The sequence below is a fragment of the Empidonax traillii genome, unplaced genomic scaffold, assembly GCF_003031625.1.
Source record: "Empidonax traillii isolate 1590-97213 ecotype Southwest subspecies unplaced genomic scaffold, ASM303162v1 scaffold788:size291989, whole genome shotgun sequence".
Classification (NCBI taxonomy): domain Eukaryota; kingdom Metazoa; phylum Chordata; class Aves; order Passeriformes; family Tyrannidae; genus Empidonax; species Empidonax traillii.
Window position 1 is genome coordinate 168,216 of NW_020955981.1, and position 18,075 is coordinate 186,290.

An 18,075-nucleotide genomic window follows, 5' to 3' on the forward strand; every position below is an offset into this window, starting at 1 on the left:
AAAAAAAAAAAGAGACTTTGCTTTTCAAAAGACCTTCAGCACATCTGCCTCCCACTGCAGTAATACGATTTTCCTAAGAAGCCCCCAAACTGTGAATGTAAAAGCACACAGATTCAAAGCCTACAAAATAAGAAGAATAAGATAATATCCCTGGACAATGAGAAAATTGCACAAGTTCACTTTCCATGTCAGTATGCATTTCCCTTTAAGAATTTTCATTTCCCTTTAAGCAATTCTATTATTCACACATAGCATTTCTAATCATTCTTTCAAGTGTTTCTATGTAACTTATCAGGGTTTAATGAATGCCAGAATAAGCACTAGAGGGAAAATCCACATAACTGGACACTAACCCAAAGGTTTTAACAAGACCTCTACATTTTTCTCTTTTTAATATAATCTTTATTCAAGCATTTTCTGCTTTGATCAGAAATATGGCTTTTTTATTGGTATTATTATTGACTTTTTCCCACCCACCCTCTTGCTTAATCCACCATCCCATAACTTGTGAGCCTTCCAGGGTTGCAGTGAAGAGTTATTAGTTACAAAGGGCTTCTTTGGAAACAACATCTACATAAAATCAGTCAAAATAAGTAAACTTCTATACTGACTTCTGCTGAATTGGGACCCATACTCACTTTGCAGAGAGGACAGTAAAAATAACCAAGAAAACATCCAATATAAATACCTAAACACATTAGAAAATATGAGTGACTTGTTCAGTCTGCCAAACATGGAGGTATTCACTGTCAGTAAGAATTCCTAATGAATACCTTGTACCCAGACATTGTCAGTCACACAAAATATGGAACACCTGGTCACTGGAGGTCTGAGTGACTAAAAGAGTGGATGAGACAAGATACATCAAGAAATAGTAAAGGAATTGGATGTACTTGCAGGCCAAACTGTCCTTGAAGGATTGCATTGGAAGGCAGGGATATGAGAGATAAAGTCTATCTATAAATGCTGAATACTCCTCCCAAAGCAGCCACTGCCTCCAATAATTCACTAGAAACATGTTAAAACTTGATCCTGACTTTTTAAGCCAGTCTTGAAGCTCTATAGGACTCATTTTTGCATGATACTGTTGTGGGCAGCCCTGCACTTGTACTTGGTTTTGGGTTCTTTTCTCTGGCATGCTGTTCAGACATAAATAGAGTCAGATCTTTTTCCAGAAAGCCTCAGGGTTTCCAAGAGCAAGGGATTTTTTTAGTTATGTGTGGTCACTGGCTTCCATTGGGCTTCCTTCTTCCTTCAGTCACAAATTTCAGTGTCTGAGGAAGTTTGTATCCCTGGGTTCTAGAGAGGCAATGGAGAAAGCAGGTTTCCAACCCTGCATAAGGATCCAAACCAACCACCTGAAGCAGATTTCACTGGCAGCTGGGCAGAATACTTTCTCTAAAGCTGATTTGGATGTCTTACCCTGTGGTTTCAAACACATAAAGGGGAACGTCATATAATTTTCCTGCAGTGATAAAGTTACTTCTAGTGGCTCTATTTCTACCTCTAATAATGTATAATAAAAGTATTTAAATTCAGGGAAACCTAATATTCCAGTACCTAAAGGGGGCCTACAAGAAGGCTGGAGAGGGACTTTTTACAAGGGCATTCAGTGATAGGACAAGGGGGAATGTCCTTAAGCTGAAGGAGGATAGATTTAGATCAGGTATTAGGAAGAAATTCTTCCCTGTGAAAGAGCTGAGGCCCTGGCACAGGTTGCCCAGAGATGCTGTGCCTGCCCCATCCCTGAAAGTCTTCAAGGCCAGGTTGGATGGGGCCTGGAGCAACCTGGGCTAGTGGAAGATGTTCCTGCCCAGGGAACAATATGATTTTTCAAGGTCCTTTCCAACCCAAACCATTCCATGATTCTATGACTTGGAGAACTGGAAAAGTCCTCAACAACTGGCACAGCCTATTCCTTTATCCCACAGCAAGCTCTACTCAACCAGGCTTAATTCCTCGCACATCCTGCTGTTGTTTTATCTCTTAGCTCCCTCTCCAGAGATGAAAAGAAGGCAGTTGTGCCCACCTCCTAAGGGAAAGAGACCAGAGACACTAAAGCCCAGCCCTGCTCCAGTGTGAGTTGTGCTTTTAAATGGGGTCACTCCTCAGAGTGAGACATAAACAGAAAATTTAAGTAATTTATCACAAGGTGCATCAATAGGTCCAAGAAGATCCAAGGACTCTCTGCAGCTATTAGGAAAATTTTTGCTGAGTGTTTTCTTCAACTGAATATTTATTCAATAGAACAGTACCCCCTATTTGTTTCATATTTATTTTTGATACAACCTCAAACCAGTTTGGTGCTTTGGGTCAGCTAATTCCATAATCTCTCAGAGGGAAAAATTGTTCACTGAAAGGAGGGTCAGTCTTTGGAACAGGCTGCCCAGGGCAGTGGTGGAATCACCATCCCTGGAAGTGCTTAAAACACATGTAGATGTGACACTTGGGGACATGGTTTAGTGGTGGGCTTGGCAGTGCTGGGGTAACAGTTGGACTCGATGAACCTGGAAGGCTTTTCTGGCCTAAAGGATTCTATGATTCCATCAGTCCCACAGAAGGGAAAAAATTATTGTTCTTTCAATATGGACCTTATAGGGATGAAACTTTATTTTCAGTCCAGTAACTGTTGCGTCCTGGTGAGCATGGGAGGAAAACAAGGAGGCAGGATTACCCTAGTTTTGCAATGTGCTTATTAATTTCAGAAAAACCACCGCGGGAACAAAGTTTATTAGTGAGTAGGAGGATGTTTCAGGAACAGAGCCTGACTGAAAATAATCAGCTCCCTTTAATTAATTGCATGCAGTTTTATTGCATAACTGATGTTTTTAAACCTTGGCCAATTAGCTTGTCAAACCCAGAAGTTAAATTCTCTATTGGTCTCTCAAGTAAGGTCTATGCCAAAGTTTTAAATTCAAATTGCCTTATCCAAGCAACCAGAAAATAGGGCCTCTTAAAACTAAAATTATTGGGCAGCTACACAGATTTGGAACAAAGAGTAGGAAAGACAAAAGAAAAAAGGCAGGGACGCAGAAGTCCAATATATTGCTCAGGTCCATGGCCTCCATTCTGGGGCAAATTGCAGTTGCAAGCTTCCCTTTCTTGACAACTTATTTTCAAAGACAAGTTGAGGTACTATTGTCAATTTGACATGCCTAAAATACAGAAGAAAGAAAAAATCCACACCTTTTATTTGAAAAGTTCTTCCAGAACACCTGATGATGCTGTGATAGCTGCCTCACTGTGGGTTTCTTTTCTCAGCAAGTGGAAAAGGCAGAATGATTTTATAATCATATATATTTATATACATGTATATTAAAATGAATATCATTTTTTACATTTAATAACCACCTTCTTGATCTAAAACTGAGTATCCAATGTAATTACCCCTGACGCAAATAGTTATTTTCCAGTTTCTTTCTTAAACACGATGACAATTAGTTGACTTTTTTTTTCCCAAAGCACTGATCTGTTGCTCCAAAAATGCATTAGGAAATGAATATGTTCTTTTTAACTAATTATTTTAACTAGGTATTATATTAATACCCATGCTACATATCCTGAGAACCCCGTGGTGCTCATTTTGTCAACCACATGTGCTTTGAACTTGGTGGAGCGATGATATCCATATCAAAGCCATGCCTTATAAATTAAGATTTTTGCATGTTTTCCCTCAGTAATTATCTTGTTAAAAGTTACTCTTCGGTGTTGCAACCTCTCTGTCCAAGCTTTCGACACTTGCAGCTTCATTAGCCAAAATGTTCCATTAAGTCGTTGTCCTGAGTCACCACAATGAAACTGGGATGGGTGGTTGCTGCTCCTACTGCTGATTTTTGGTTTGTGTATCATAGAAACACAGAATAGTTTGGGTTGGAAGAGACCTTTAAAGGTCATCTAATCCAATCCCCCTACTAGACTGAGTTGTTCAGAGCCCTGTTGAACACAACCTTGAATGTTTCCAGGGATGGCACAGCCACAGCTGCTGTGGGCCACTTGTGCCAGTGTTTCACCACCCTCATTGTAAAAAACTCTTCCTTATATCTGGTCTAAATTAGATAGAGGGCAACAGGGATGGTGAAGGGCCTTGAGGAGAAGCCATATGAGGAGCAGCTGTGGGCACTTGGTGTGTTCAGCTGGAGGAGACTGAGGGGAGACCTCACTGCAGTTACAGCTTCCTTGTGAGGGGCAGACAAGGGGTAGACACTGATTTCTGTAGTGACCAGTGACAGGACCTAAGGGAATGGTTGAAATTTGTGTCAGGGGAAGTGTAGGTTGGATATCAGGAAAAGGATCTTCCCCCATAGGGTGGTTGGGCACTGAACAGGCTCCCCAGGGCAGTGGTCACAGCACCAAGGCTGCCAGAGCTCAAGGAGCATTTGGACAATACCCTCAGGCACATGCTGTGACTCTTGGGGATGGTTCTGTGCAGGGCTAAGTGTTGGACTCAATGATCCTTGTGGGCCCCTTCCAACTCAGCATATTCTGTGATTCTCTGATTCTGTAAATCAAGCCTCCTCTTATTTAAATCATAATACCTTGTCCTATTGCAAACAGGACCTGCTAAGAAGTCTGTCCTCATCTTTCTTACAAGCCCCCTTTAAGTACTGAAAGGCCACAATAAGGTCTCCCTGGAGCCTTCTCTCTAAATCATATCTCTTTTGTATACACATGTGGTACTAGATTTTGGACCAAATGAGTCAAAACTGCTTGCTTGTTACTGTGATCATGAAATGCAAGACTGTCAAAACCTAAAAGCACCAAGAGGAGAGCAAGGCAAGCTAAGGTCACACAAACAGACATCTAAGTGCTTGCCTGTTTTAGTAATGCCACATGGACATGGGTAATTAACAGTTTGTCATTTTTCCCAGTATTTCATAGGAGCCTCAAACTAGTTTGGAATCACACCATACCAGATGCTGCATAGACTGAAATGTCAAGAGTCATCACAAGCTAATACATGAAGGGAAAAAGAAAGAATTAACCTAATTTCACAGGATATGGTGAGGCACTGGCAGAGGTTGCGCAGAGAAGCTGTGGATGCCCCACTCCTGAAAGTGTCCAAGACCAGGCTGGACAGAGCTTGGAGCAACCTGGGATAGTGGGAGGTGTCCCTGACCATGGCATGGGGGTTGGAATGAGGTGGTCTTTAAGGTCCCTTTCAACCCAAGTCTTTCTACAGTTCTTTCTATGATTCTTTGATTTTTCAAAGTCTCGGGAGAAGGTCTTAGCAGAGTTCTCTAATGAATTCAGCTTTGCTGGGTTGTTCTGCAGCAGCAGGCTGCATTTCCTGGTCAGTCTCACAATAAATTGCTCCTCTCATCCCAGTGGCTGAACCCGTTGGCTCCTGTAGTGCAGGTCTGCCAGCAGTGAAACCTTTGGGACAGCATGTTATAAACTAGGAGGGCACTTAGACTGCCCTAGGGAGACAGATCTGAGATTGTGCTGACCACAGCTTAGTCTAGGACCGTGCCCAACTTCAAGCGTAACCACACTGGTATGTGAATCACAAAATATGCTGAATTGGAAGGGGCCCACAAGGATCATCAAGTCCAATCCTTAGCCCTGCCCAGGACCACTCCCAATAGTCACATCATGTGCCTCAGAGTATTATCCAAATGCTCCTTGTGCTCTGTCAGGCTTGGTGCTGTGACCACTGTCCCAGGGAGCCTGTTCCAATACGTATCCTAAGCAGTCCTGCCCTTCTGTGTCCCCATGACACAGCTCCTGGTTCAGAGCTGGCTCGTGTCCTGCCAGCCCAGAACACAGACAGACAAGTGAGACTTTGTTTGGAAGAGGTCATGTCGACGTGGCCAAGGTGTGGTGGTCCCCACAAGAACCTGTCTTTTTGTTCTGCTTTCACATCCCTGCCCCGCAAACCACGGGGCGAGAATTTCCCCGCTTTTCTCATGGCTCTTTTACAGCCCTGATCCATCATGGAAAAATTAAAGATGCTTTATCTGAAACATCCAAGAAGGAAATCCTGTGTCTCTGATGAACCTGACTTCCTCAATTTCCTGTTTGCTGCACAGCTGTCTGCATTGGATGGGTCTCAGGGACATTTTTTTGGGACATATTTGTGTACCTCGGTTGGAAGCCAGGCTCCTTGAGTTGGAACATAAGGCTCTATAATCTTAAAAAAAAAAAATAAAATTAAAAAAAAAAGTTAAAAATCACAGTGAAAACAGAAAGAATGAAAAGAAAACAAACCAATAAAGAATCTATCCTGTCATAACATTTGAGGTTCTGGTATTTGCTGGCCTTGGAGCAGGTTCAAAATAAATGAAGGAAATGTGTATTTCATTAAATGCTAATATTTGGAAGATAAGAGGGAAGAAATGATGAACTGCTTCAGTGTCTGTGTGTGTGTATAAACACACATGTTTGATACACACAAACACAACATCATGATTCTCTCTGAATCAGAGTCGTGCTGTGTAGGAAGAATTAGTGGGAAAGATAAAAAAAAGATACTTATTTTCCCAGGTCATTGCTCTTCATATGCATGACAAAGGATTTTGCACTTGTCATTCTCCATCTTTTTTCAGAGTTACAATCCAGTCTTTCCACAAGAATTCTTTTTTTTTTCCTGTTTTAGTTGTGTGGGGTTTTTTTGCCAATGAGACTTGATCCTATAAATAGTCATTGAGACACATACAGGCATAAATGCAAAAAATTCTCAATCCTACACAAACTAAATCATGCTAAGTGCCTCAACAAAAAGGCTGGTTAATCAAAACCCAACCATCTTGTTCCCAGTTGATTCCATACGTGTGGCTGGTTAAACTTTGAGGTCTCTCCTCCATTCCACCACAGATGCCTTCATGTAATCCTTTGGCTCCTGACCCACCCGGTCTGTAACGTTAGGACACAACACATGTTTGCCTCCCAGGGACAACAAGGCCTTGGGCAACAAGGGTCATGAAGTGCCCAGAATTCTTTTGTTAATTAGCAGATGCAATGCAAGGGAGCTGGAATATGGGATTTTAGGCTCCAAATACTCAGGAAAGCATTTGATGTTTCTGCTTCAAACAACGCAGCAGAGCAGGAACTGAAATTTTCACATGCGACAGACAAAGCTTAGATCTTTCACAGCACATCAGAAAGTGATGACTCTCTGCAGTTTATTTTCATAGTTCTGGACACATTTTTTCACAAGAACTATGGATAGAAAACAATTCACTGGTCACAGAGTTGTTTCCCTGTTAACCTACAACCTTTACAAGCCCACAGGTTCCAGAGTTTAGAGATTTGTTTTCTAACATGCACCAAACAAAAGATTCATTTTGTTCATTGCAGCTGAACCATTTCTGAGCAAACTTTTAGACAAAATCTTTCCCCAGGCATAAATCTATCGTGGGAAAAGAAAGGCATCTAGTGTAGCAAACAGCAAATAACATGAAAGTATACAGTATTAAATAAAATAAAATATAAAAGTAGGGTGAGATGAATGTAAAAACAGGTGAGATGATGGAACATGTTAAAAGATGGGCTGTCAAACTGTGATACTCTTGGATCAAGGCCATTTCTCCATAGTAAACTCCTCGTAGGTAAATCCCTGCCAAAGAACTGATTAAATGCCATCGTCCAGGTTTAAGGTAAGGCTATAAGGCAGCAAGGAGGCAGTTTGGATACTCATTGGGAAACCTGTGGAAGTTTGGCATTGGAAAAGACCTCCAAGACTATCAACTGTAAATCTAACAGTGCCAAATCCCACCAAACTATGTAGCTCAGTGCCACATCTACGTGTCTTTTTAATGCCACAGCAGAGGAGAATCAGGTGTAAAGTAAACCAGTTTCATGTAAAGTGCTTTAGTGCAGAGCTGATGCTGGATTCCCCAGCATGTACCAGTGTGCAGAAGTTTCTCCTTTAGCTGAGACACAAAACTGGAGTTTCTCTCCAGAGAGCATTTCTTGGCAGCCATGGGATAACCCTCTTTGTGGGTACAGGGAGCTTCACTCAAAGTTTTTCTTCACAGACCTATTTTTTCCAACATGTAAGAGTCTGTTATTTTTGAGGACTTCTCAATTTACTACTTCTGATTAAAATTGAAAATGTGTTCAATACTACTAGGTGGGAAACGATGCACACACACACGCATACATACGTGCATAACACTGCATGATTACATAAATCTCATGTTTATAGAAAGCCAGCCTAAAAAAGAGAGAGAGAGAGACATGATGTGTTAACACCAATAAGTTGACTGGGTTTGCTGATATGTTCTGCAAAACTCGGGAATGCGATCCTCTGGGTGCCACTCCTGTAGATCTCAGTGGTGTTCATTCAGAAATGTGACCCCCTCAGGCCACCCAACACCCTCTAAAATTGGTAAAAAAACTGCATTTCTATCCACAGGCCTTGATCAGTGTCACAGGGAGAGAAAAAGAGGAAAAGAGAGAGATATCCCTTGGTGTTTGTGCCTGCTTCTCTTTCAAATGGAATTAATGGTGGTTTAATGGGGTATGAAAGGATGTTTTACTGGAAACAATGAGGAACAATTGTCTAGCTCACGTTTCATTTCACAGGTCATTATTGCATTAAGAAGTAAATCGACCAAGTCCGGTAAATAACAGTCTGTGTTTTGCCCAGAGCTTCAAACCAACAATCTTAGCAGTCACCAACTAATATCTTTGTCAGTTTTAACCCTTGCAGGGATCTGCTGGGGGCTAAACAATTATAGACTTCACCCACCCCTAGCAGGTAAGCATTATTCATTTTATTTCTCATCCCTTCTTCCCGCAAACCCCACGAGGCTGGGGTGGGTTTTTGGTGGTTTTTTTTTTGCATTGTTATTTTGTTTATTAGCCAACCTAGCCAACTGTGTGTCTGGTGGCCTTGAAAAACAACACATATTTTAGTGACTGCTGCAGGCGTCTTTAAACAGGCTGCTTCCTCTGCAAAATTAATTGTTGCAAAATGCGGTGCTTCCCCTGCGAAGCTCCTCCTGCAAACTCACACTCGGCAGTTTGGCTGGGTTATAGATATGCCTCTAAGATCTAAGGGAAATAATGTAGTTATGCTTGCAGGATGCAATTTACATTTCTTTTTTCTTTTTTTTTTCCTTTTAATTGCATAAACACAACCATCCTGACTCCTCAAAGGTAAGATCCATCAAACCTAGAGAGGCTGAACCATCACCTCCATCCCAGCTCACTTCTCCACTTCCCTCTGTTTCTCCTGAAGTCCCCTGGTTTGACTATTAACATCAGCAGCTTCTTCAGCAGCTGCATCCAAAGCAATGTGGGCAGCAGGTTGAGTGATGGGATTCTGCCCCACTCAGGTGAGACCCCACCTGCAGAGCTGCCTCCAGCCCTGGGGTCCCCAGCACAGGAAGGACATGGAGCTGTTGGAGAGAGTCCAGAGGAGTCATCAAGATGATCAGAGGGATGGAGCAGCTCTGCTGTGAGGAATGGCTGAGAGAACTGGGATTGTTCAGCCTGGAGAAGAGAAGGCTTTGGGGTTACCTAACTGTGGCCTCCCAGTACCTGAAGGGAGGCAACAAGAAAGATGGAGAGAGACTATTTACAAGGGCCTGGAGTGACAGGACAAGGGGAAATGGCTTCAAACTGAAAGAGAGAAGGCTTAGATGAGATATTAGGAAGAAATATTTTACTGTAAGGCTGATGAGGTGTTAGAACAGGTTGCCCAGAGGAGCTGTGGCTGCCCCGTCCCTGGAAGTGTTCAAGGCCAGGCTGGATGGCCAGCTCTGAGCATCTGAGGTTTAGTGGAAGGTGACCCTGCCCATGGTAGGGGGTTGGAACAAAATAATCTTTAAGGTCCCTTCCATCTCAAACCATTCTATGATTTTTTAATTCTTCCAAAGTCAGGAGAAAAGTTTCTGGGTGGAAACAAATAGTAATAAAGCCCCACAACTGACTCAGATTTGTGGGCATCACTGAAGTAGGAATGATAAACAAGAGTGAAACAATGCCTTGGGAGAACAGGAATGATATCTGAGCTTCTGAGCTTTGAGGAGGTGTCCCAGATAAGGAATAGAGCCATAGAATCATGGAATGGTTTGTGTTGAAAGGGACTTGAAAGATCATCTCATTTCAACACCCTGCCATGGGCAGGGACACCTTCCACTATTCCAGGTTGCTCCAAGCCCTGTCCAACCTGGCCTTGAACACTTCCAGAGATGGGGCAGCCACAGCTTTTCTGGGCAACCTGTGCTGGTTTTGGTTCCCTGGTGCTGTAAACTCACTCAGACACTGGACACCATTTTCCATGGGACTAACCTTTACATTTACAAATGGCACAAAATTTCAAGCTCATTAGCCTTCCACAAGAACAGGTAGACTGGATCAGAGGAAGCAAGGACATGGATTGGGAGAGAATCTCTCTGCACTAATTACCTCCCTAGTAATCACTCTTTGTCTTCATCAGAAACATTTAGAAAATCCTAATTACCAAACCTTCCTACTACAACACCCTGGCCTTTGGAGCCATAAATCACTGTCAGACCTCAAAGATTCCTGCAGACCACTGAGAATCCTTAAGAACTTTGAAAATAGGTCCTGAAAGGGACATTTGAATTAATCTGTTCCATCCTCCCTCTACTCAGGAAAAGATGGATCATACAAGGATGTTAACACTGATCAGGATTCTACAACACACTCAGGCAAACTACACCTGTGTTTGGTTGTCTTTATTCCAGTATTTCCTCACAACACCTAAAATTCCCTTGATGAAACTTCAGCCCATTTTTTTCTGATTCCACAGACTTCAGGAGTAATTGATTTCTCTCTAGTCCACAACAGTTTTTCATGTTTTTGAAGGCAGCTCCTAAACTGCTCATCCACCTCTTCTCCTCAAAAGCAAGGCACCCAACTTTTCCAGCCATTCTTCACTTCTCCTGTTTTCCAAATGCCTAATAATTCTTTTATATCCTTTAACTGTCAGGCTCCTAAATAAATCCATGAGTGTTGTTTCCATCAGTTATTCAGGTTTCATGGACCATCGATGCTTTATAAATCATAATTTAAGACCCACCATCCTGAAATAGCAGCCTCATCATGTCAATGATAAAAAAGCTTATGCTTGGGTTTCAGACATGACATTTATATACAGAAAGCGACAGAGGTGGATATCAAATCCTCAACTAGAATCCTTAATGAAGGTGACCTGGTGTTTTGGGGGCACTGAGCTATTTTTTTTGTCACACAGGGCTCTCCAAGATTTCATCAACTCCTAAAATGGTGACATTTCTCTGCATAGCTTCTGGAATATAGGAGTTGAGTTTGGAAAATGACAAACCTGCTCTTTTATCCTCAGGAATTAAGGCTAAAAGGAGAAGCCAAGAATTTCTGATAGCAATTGTAGGCATAAACTATTTGCTGGCACGTCTTCAAAAAGGATTGCTATCCTAAGGGGCAAGGTTATCTCCCTTAGTCAGGGGCCTGACTTCCTAATCAGTTTTTCCAAAATTCATTTGGATAATCATTCCTAATAGATATGTACACATATTTTACATTTTATGCAGCTGAACACCAGTGCATGAATGTTTGAAAAAACCTGGGGAATTTAGAGAAGTAGAGAGGGTGGCATAAAAAGCTAAATTCCATTTATAGCAATAAACATGAAAAATGGATGGGTTTGCCCAAGGTTTTTTTGGATTCACCACAAGAAAAGCATTTGATATCCTTCATGGGAACAAAAGATAAAGTTTGATAGGCTTATACAATTGGACATGTACATATATGTGTGTATATATATATATATATATATACACGTGTGTGTACACATTTCTCTGTGCTGATCACATGGACAATGAACAATGCCATCTTATATCCTAGCTTCAGAATTAAGGGAAAAGCATCCCTGAAAAAGGAAAACTGCTATTTCTTAGAGTCTGAAATGAAGAAGAGTTTGAGGGAATGCAATTTATAGCATTTCGAAATGGAAATGTGGTACGACCACATCAGCCCCAGTGCTGACCCAGTTTGCTGGAGCCTCAACTCTGCTCTATTTCTCCATGATTTACCAAACCAAACCATGCACAGGAGTGTTTTTCTTGGACAAAGCTGTTCCTTAAGGTACAGTTTCATGGTGGCATCCAGATCATGGATCGTTTGGGTAGGAAGTGATCTTAAATATCATCTCATTCCACCCCCTGCAAAGGGCAGGGCCACCTTCCACTAGCCCAGGTTGCTCCAAGCCTGGCCTTGGACACTTCCAGGGATGGGGCAGCCACAGCTTCTCTGGGCAACCTGTGCCAGGGCCTCCCCACCCTCACAGGGAAGAATTTCCTCCTAATATAATCTAAACCTGTCCTCTGTCAGTTTAAAGCCATTCTTTCTAGCCTTATCTTCTTTCCCAGCTGGTGAATTCTCCCCCTCACAGAGATGTCCCTCACTCTGCCACGCTGCTCTCAGCACAGCTGATTCTTTAATTCAGCAGGTTCAACCACGTCACCCCTAATATGCCACCACACAGATATCAAATACATATAAATAACTAATTTCCCCTTTGGATTACTTTAAACTTAGTTCTCCCATGAGCATAAAAAAAATCCTCCCAACTTTGTTCTCGACTGTGGTCTCCATTTAATTAAGGTCTACTGAAATCTTTACCAGGGAAACATTTTCAGGAGAATTAAGTAAGAGTTACAAGCATTTTCTGATCATATTAGGCTTGGGGTTTATAAAGCAATAGCTTAGTAGCAGCTCTTTTAATGTCCTACATTGCTACTTTCAATGCATTTTGCATGGGCCATTTATTGCAGAAAAAGCAAATTTCTATCTGTGAACAGCAACAACGAGAAAAGCTCCAGAGGAAAACAATAAATGTTTCAGGCCAATATTGCATATGTTCCATTCCTTGCAAATTTACCCAAACCTGCATTCGTTTCTCAAGCATCTTTAATTACTACACATGATTATGTATGGCAGGTGTGGCTAATCATAGTCCTTGGGATATTAAATATTTATGGTGCAACATTTTCACCCAGCTTTAGCCTTAACTGATACTGGCAGCCTTAGTGTCAAAATTCTACACTTCCCCAAGTATCACTTATGATTTTTTTATTCAATAATTAAAAATACCAGAAGAAAGCAAATTGTACAAAACTCCTTGACCCGTATCCCCAGTTATTTTGGACCGGTCATACCAAAATCTGACATTTTATCTCATTTCTGATTAAATCAACAAACTTCTGCATATTCATTTATGACTTTTAACTTCAATGTTACATGATCTTTCAAACAGTTTTTTGCAATAGTTGTTGATATAAAGTGTTAAATGTCTATGTGATTGCTTCAGACAAGCATTTACAAATTAAATACTTTTTCTTTTATGATCTAGATAATGTACTGATCATCTCTAGAGAGCAAGCAAGACTATTGAGCAACTTCACAACTTGGGATTTGTCTTTTGGATTTGTCTTGACACCAAAAAAACCCATAATCTCAGGGATCTGCTGGTCGGACAAAAAGTTCAACTGTCCACAGCACACTAATCCTCTCACCAACAGATTCACACTAAAGCTGAGTCAATCTTTTTAAAAGTAAAATATTCCTTCATATTTTTTTAAGAGTAAATGGGAGAAAGACTGGAGGTTTCTTTGTTTAAAATCACAGTCAGAATTTAAACGTTCAGTAAAGTTCAAAAAAATTAGTCTAGGCATGGGTTTTTTATAAAAAATAGTGTGTAAAATACACTTTTGGGTGGTTCTAGTCAATGCAAACACACTCTTCAACTTGCCTGAAGAGGGTAGGGTGCTTTTGGGTTCAGAGTTTGGCTGGTTTATGACATTAAATTGCTTTAATTAAATGACTGATCTTGGGCAAGTCACAGATTCTCTGCCTGGGAAAATAACATCGAAATACATGTCTATCCCACAGGGATATCAGGCATTACAGACCTGAAAATCACTGACATTTCTACTGCATCGAAAGAACTTACAAGGAGGTGTCAGGTTTGACTAGTGCAGAGTAGAAAATAAATGCAATTATTCACAGGGAATGCAAGGAACACTTTAACAACAGGAAGAACATATTACATGATAGGTACACCCTATAACCCAGAACTTCATAATCCCTCAGTACATGAGAACTGGAGAGGATCCAAATGAGGGCCACAAAGATGATCAAAGGGCTGGAGAACATCTCCTGTGAGGAAAGGCTGAAGGAGTTAGGTCTGTTCTCCCTGGAGGAGACAAGGCTCAGGGGAGACCCCATCACAGTATTCCAGTATTTAAAGGGAAGCCACAGAAACGATGAAGGGTTTCTCTGCACAAGGAGACACATGGAGAAGACAAGGGGCAACAGGTACTATTTGCACTGGGAAAAGTCTTACCTCAATACAAGAAATAACTTTTTTTTTTTTTTTTAAACAGTGAGAACAACCACAAGACATCCCATCCCTGGAAGTGTTCAAGGCCAGGCTGGATGGGCCTCTGAGCATCCTGGTCTAGTGAAAGGTGTCCCTGCCTATGGTAGGGGGTTGGAACTGGATGTGCTTTAAGGCCTCTTTCAATCCAAACTGTTTTATGACTATGATTCTTTGGAACAACCTCCCCAGGGATGTGGCAGGGTCTCCATCAGTGGAGGTTTTCAAGATGCAGTCAGACAGGGTGGTAGATAATTTCCCTTTCCCACATAAGGGTGGACTAGATGAGTTCTTGAGGTCCCTTCCAGACTGATCTGTTCTACAATTCTTTGGTTATTCATCCCTAATTGTTTTTAAAAATGCCTAGAATGTGTCTGCCAGCAGGAAGAAAAGTTATGTCTGCAGGCTCTAGACTAAAACTTGAAAGGCTTGGTTTCCTCTCTCAGATTCTGTGAAGTACCCACTTAATTTTTGCCCTTAATGGGTCAATCCCTCTTTGATCACTAGAGAGGACATCAGTGAACTCCAGTGGAAGGTGTCTCTGCCCTTGGCAGGGAGGATGGAATGAGATGAGCTTTAAGGTCCCTTCCAACTCAAACCATTCCATAATTCCATGGCTCTATGATGACAGTGGAGGCAATGGAATCTGGAGACAGAGGGATGTTCTACCAGTCTCTGGTCCTCAGCTACATTTCCACTGAGGAAAAACAACGAAATTCAATATCTCTGGGAGTCATCTGTTGTCAGATGACAGATGTGAGGAACTGTGATAATGTGATATGGGACTCATAATATATGAGTCCTACAAACATTGCAGATAGCAAACAAATGTCTGAACCTTTAACTACACAATGTTGGTGGCATCAGCTCTCCTTTGTGGAGCAGGGGTTTTAACCTGGACACAAAAGCAGTAGAATACACAAACTATTCACTTATCCTTAATTCCTCAGAAAGACACACTCGTGTTTGTAGCTAATTCTGCTGTATAGCTTATGATTCTGGTATTTCCTGTACCGTGGCACCATTTAGTGCTCCAGGCCTGGCCTCAAGCTCTTTTGTAAGAGGTTTAGTATAGACATGATTTTTAGGAGAAAAACATTTTGTCATCCAAAAATGGCAGCTCAAAGAGATTAAAATAATTACAAATTCATGTTAAACTCATTAAATTGTTTTGGATAATTTGAAAAAATGGTATTTTGAAAGTTTCTCATAAATGATTTAGGAGGAAGGGTGTTGGAAAACATTTAATTCTAAACTTTTACAGCATTATATTTAAAAGGAAAAAAAAGCAAAAAGTACTAATTATGCTTTGTTTGACTCAAACCCACTTTTGTTGTTGGTCCTTTTATCTTTCAGTAGAAGTAATAATAGCAACAAAAATCTTGGATCTGTTCCCTCCTGTTTTGATTTCTTTGTGGATTCTCTGGTTTATCCAGAGAACTAAAAATTCAGTTTGACACGAACAACTCTTCTTCTACAGAAAGCCACAATAAAAAAACTTGCTCAATGAGCAAAGAGCTGACACAGCAGGTAAAAGACCAGGAACAGAGAAAAACAAAGTAAAAAACAAAAAAAAGTATATACAAATAATATATTACATAAATTTTATATTGATTGCATCTTCAATAAAAGACACCATGTGAATTCAGGAACATTGATATCATTCTGAATGATCCCCTGTGCCCTAGTTATGCCTCTCTTGTATTCTTGATTCTGATAAAATATCTTTCTGGGTTTTACCTCCCTGAAGTGTATTGAGGGTTTTGGTTTGCTTCCCCGGAGTGATCAGAATATCTAGAAATGGTTGAGGGACAGTAATTTCAAGCTGGTGTTCCAAACTGGAAGTTTAAAGTCAATATATATATATATAAATGTGTCATAGAATCATAGAATGGTTTGGTATGGAAGTGACCTTAAACATTTTCTAGTTCCAACACCCTTGGCAGGAAAGTCCCTTCCAACCCAAACCATTTTATGATTTTATTATTCTATAAACTCACCGTCTTCACTGGCCTTTTATCATTGTCATACCAAGGGGGAATCTGGCCCCACAGAATCGTGGAATCATTAAGGTTTGAAAAGACCTCCAAGAGCATCAAATTCAGCCTTTAAATGAACACCATCATGCCCACTAAACCATACCACCAAGTGCCACATCTACTTGGGTTTTTTTTTAATGGTTCCAGGGATGGTGACTTCACAGCTGCCCTAGACAGCTTGTTCCAACGGCTGAACACCCTTCCTGGGAAGAAATTGTTCCTAATATCCAACCTGAACTTCCACTGGTGCAATTCAAGGCCGTTTCCCCTTGACTTATCACTGGCTTCCCGGGAGAAGAGGCTGGCCCCCACCTCATTACAGCCTCCTGTCACGGAGTTTTAGAGAGTGAGAAGGTTTCTCCTGAGCCTCCCTTTCTCCAGACTGAAGAAACCCATCTCCCTCAGCTGCTTATCATAGGACTTATGTTCCAAACCCTTCCCCAGCTCCGTTGCCCTTCTCTGGACACACTCCAGCGCCTCAATGTCTTTTAGTGAGTGGCCCAAAATTGAACACAGGACTTGAGGAGCGGCCTCACCAGCGCTGAGCACAGGAGGATGACCATTTCCCTGGTCCTGCTGGCAGAAGACCAGAGGGAGCAGGAAAGCTGAGCTTTTTCTCAGATTTGTCTAGTGTGGGGGGGGCCTGTTTTTCTCAGTGCTACAACTTTCAAGGAGGAGGAGGAGGGCGTAGAGAAGGGAAGAAGACGACCATGAATTCACCTTCTCATCAAGCTGTGCCTTTCCAAATGTCAGCCTCAAGATGAAAGGAACCTCGGGTCAGAATGAGAAACACAGAGGAATTTAACACACAGTTGTGAAGGGAGGGGGGTACAAAATCACCATTCAGATTTGGGCAGCAAGTAGAAAACACAGCAATTTCGTTATAGCCTCAGAGGCAGGAGGCATTTACCATATGCTGCTGCCTCCATTACACAAGGAGATAAACCCTATGGAGTGCAGGTTGCATTGTCAGTGCATTTTAAATGGTGGGGATTCCTCACACGCCTGTGACTGTGTGCCAAGGTATGCTAAAAATGGTGGGAGTCTGAATAAAATCCAGGTTCTGTATGTAAATGTATGCATTAATATGCAGGTGCTAAGTGGTAATAGTGCTAGGGCATTAGTGCTTGCATGTAATTCATAATTAAGGTGGAACAGGTACAGTAAAAATCAGTGTTTGCATCTAGACAACACATTAATCAACCCTTGTAAGCAGCCAGCTAGAGCAGGATCCTTGGAGGAAAAACCTTGCACATCCGACATTTTATTTAAAGATTAAAGTTCTTCCAGTGTTTAATCAGTTTTAGAGTGGGAAGGGAAACAGGATTAATTAGTCACTTCCATCCGCCTCCCATACCGCCGGAGTCACAAACGATGCTCCTCTTCAGCAAAATGGCAGCCATGAGCAGCAGGCACAGGAAACTTTAATTGTAATTAAAGAGTTTATTTGGGATCAGGGAGCAGAGTTTTAATCAGGATGAGAATGGAGCCTTGCTGTGTGAACCTTCAGAATGTGGTTACTGAGCAGAGTGGGCCTTTTTAAACCGGAGAGAGGGGTCTTTAAACTTCTGGATTGGGTTTTCAGCTTGATTATCTCCTCAGTGGGATATGGATGGAAACCCTTGCTGGGCCAGTTATTGGTATTATTTTGCAGTAACGTAGCATTTACATGGCATATGTCCCTGAGTGCTCTCAGAGGATTTTGCA

General features: G+C 41.5%; 1 protein-coding gene across 1 annotated transcript in view; it reads right to left on the reverse strand.

The window, feature by feature from the left end:
• Positions 1-18,075, reverse strand: part of PKHD1 (PKHD1, fibrocystin/polyductin) — a gene marked incomplete at its 5' end in the record, with an annotated part of 169,925 nt that overhangs the window by 51,993 nt on the left and 99,857 nt on the right. The gene's annotated exons all lie outside the window — the stretch shown is intronic.